Below are 3,175 nucleotides of genomic sequence, written 5' to 3'. Positions count from 1 at the left end.
AAGCTGCAATATTGAAAGAATCTATGGACAAAGTATTGAATGATATTGGGAAAAGATAGGAGGAACACACAGTCACTGTACCAAAAAGAATCAGTCAATGTTTATCCATTTCAGGAGGTGCCATATGATCAAGAACTGATGGTACTGAAGGAAGAAGTCAAAGCTGCACTGAAGGAATTGGTGAAAAACAAGGCTCCAGGAATTGATGGAATACCTATTGAGATGTTTCAACAACAAGATGCTGCATCACTGGAGGCACTCACCAGGCTATGTCAAGAGATTTGGAAAACTGCTATCTGATCATCTGACTGGAAGAGATCCATATCTGTACCCATTCCAAAGAAAGGTGATCCCACAGAATGTGGAAATTATCAAACAATATTAATATTGAATGCAAGTAAAATCTTACTAAAGGTAATTCAAAAACAGTTGCAGCACTTCATTGACAAAGTATTTCCAGAAAAGTAAGCTTTAATCAGCAGGGGACATGGAATGAGGAATATCATAGTTAGTGTCAGATGGATCTTGCCTGAAAGCAAAGAATTCCGGAAAGATGTTTACTTGTGTTTTATTGATTATGCAAAGGCATTTGATTTTGTGGATTATAACAAATTATGGATAAGTTTGAGAAGAATGGGATTTCCAGAGCACTGATTTTTTTTCATAAAAAACCTGTACATAGACCAGGAGGTTGCCATTCAAACACAACAAGGGGATACTGCATGGTTTAAAATCAAGAAAGGAGTGTGTCAGGGTTTTATTCTTTGACCATACTTATTCAAATTGTATGCTGAACAAATAATTTGAGAAGCTGGACTATACGAAGAAGAACATGGCATCAGGATTGGAGGAAGGCTTAGTGACTACCTGAAATTCACTGAAGACACAACTTTGCTTGCTGACTTAGAGCACTTACTGATGAAAATTAAAGACTACAGTCTGCAGTATGGATTACATCTCCATTTTTTTTTTTTTTTTAAAAAAAGGAGCTCTGGTAGCATAGTGCCTAAGGCACTTGACTGCTAACCAGAAGGTTGGAGGTTCAAACCCAGCAGCCATTCCTCAGAAAGAAGGTTGGGCAATCTACTTCCGTAATGATACTGCCTCGGAAACCCAGGGAGAGGTCTCTATGAGTCAGGTCCGACTTGAAGGCACATAATAACAACAACAAAAGTAAAACAAAAGTCCTCACAAATGGATCAATTAGCAGCATCACAATTGATGGAGAAAAGATTGAAATTGTCACAGACCTGGTATTACTTGGTTCTACAATTGACACCAATGCAAGAAGCAGTCAACACATCAAATGACATATTGCATTGGGCAAAGATGCTGCAAAAGACTTCTTTCAAGAGTTGAAAAGCAAAGATATCTCATTGAAGACTAGGAGGCACCTAACATAAGCCATGGTATTTTCAGTCATCTCATATGCATGTGAAAGCTGGTCAATGAATTAGGAAGATCGAAGAAGAGCGATGCTTTTGAGTTGTGATGTTGGCGAAGAGTGCTGAACATACTGTAGACTGATAAATGGAGTAACAGATCTGTCCTGGAAGAAGTGCTCCAGAATGCTCCTTGGAAGCGATAATGGCCAGGCTTCATCTCACTTACTTTGGTTATATTGTCAGAAAGGACCATTCTCTGGAGAAGGATGTCATGCTTAGTAACATGCAGAATCAACAGAAGAGGGGAAGGCTGTCAATGAGATGGATAGACATAGTGGCTGCAATGATGGGCTCAGATATACTAGGGATAGTGAGACTGGCATAGGACCAGGCAGTGTTTGGTTCTGTTGGACATGAGGTTGCTATGAGATGGAGATGACTCAACAGGACATGATAATTAACAATAAGTATTTGGCAAATCTGTTGCAAAAGACCTCTTTAAAATGTTAAAGAACAATGATATCACTTTGAAGACTAAGGTGCAACTGACTCAAGTCATTGTCTTTTCAATAGCCTTATATGCATATGAAAGCTAGACAATGAGTAAGGAAGAGCACAGAAGAGTTGTTGCATTGGAACTGTTGGGTTGGAGAAAAATATTGAATGATCAAAGACTACCAGAATGAGAGGAAGCTCTAGTGGTGTAGGGCCTAAGGCACTTGACTACTAACCAGAAGGCTGGTGGTTCAAAACTACCAACCACTCCTTGGAAGGAAGATTGGGCAATCTACTTCTGTAGAGATACCACTTTGGAAACCCAAGGAGGGGTTGCTATGAGGTGAATTGACTGGATGGCAATAAGTTTTTTTTTTTTTTTTCCTTTGGCTAGAGAATGAAGAAATCCATCTTGGATTAGTAAGAATAATAATAGTATAGTAAGAATGTTCCTTGGAAGTGAAAGTGGCCGGATTTTGCCTCTCCTGGTTTGGTCATATTACCAGGAAAGACCAGTTCCTGGAGAAGGATATCATACTTGGTAAAGTAAAGGCTCACCAAAAAAAAAAAAAAAAAAGGGGGGGGGGAAGACCCTCAATGAGATGGATTGACCCAGTGTCTGTTATAATGAATATAAGCATAGAAACCATTGCAAGGATTGACAAGACAGTGTAGTGTTTTGTTCTGTTGTGTGTAGGCTCACTCTGAGCTAAAACTGACTCAATGGTATCTAACACATATGTCCATGCAATATCTGCATGATGAATAAAGAAGACCAAAGAAGAATTGATGCCTTTAAACTATGGTGTTGGAGAAGATTATTAAATGTATCCTCAACTGCCAAAAGAATGAGCAAATATATTTTGGAAGAATTGCAGCCAGAATGGCCCTTAGATTTGCGTATGGCAATACTTCATCTCACATACTTTGGACATGCTATCAGGGAAGATCAGTGGATATAGGAGGACTATATTCTTGGTAAATTAGAGGGTCAGGAAAAAAAGGAAGCCCTTAATGAGATGGATTGACACAGTGGCTGTAATTATGGGCTCAAACATAACAGCAATTGTAAGGATGATGCAGGACAGGGCAGTGCTTTGTTTGGCTGTGCATATGGTTGCTATGAAACAGAACTGAGTTGATGGCATCGAACAACAGCAATATATATTTGGTTGATGATTCAGCCAATTGTTGCTTTTCCTGGAAGTCTTACAACTGTTTCTAGCAAATAGTTTTAGTAAAACTATGCTGTCTTCAAAACAGGCTTGATTAGAACTGGAGCATATAAAGTATAT

The sequence above is a fragment of the Orycteropus afer genome, unplaced genomic scaffold (genome assembly GCF_000298275.1).
Source record: "Orycteropus afer afer isolate SDZICR_OR568_19922 unplaced genomic scaffold, OryAfe1.0 scaffold00636, whole genome shotgun sequence".
NCBI lineage: Eukaryota > Metazoa > Chordata > Mammalia > Tubulidentata > Orycteropodidae > Orycteropus > Orycteropus afer.
Note: the sequence above shows the minus strand (reverse complement) of the source record.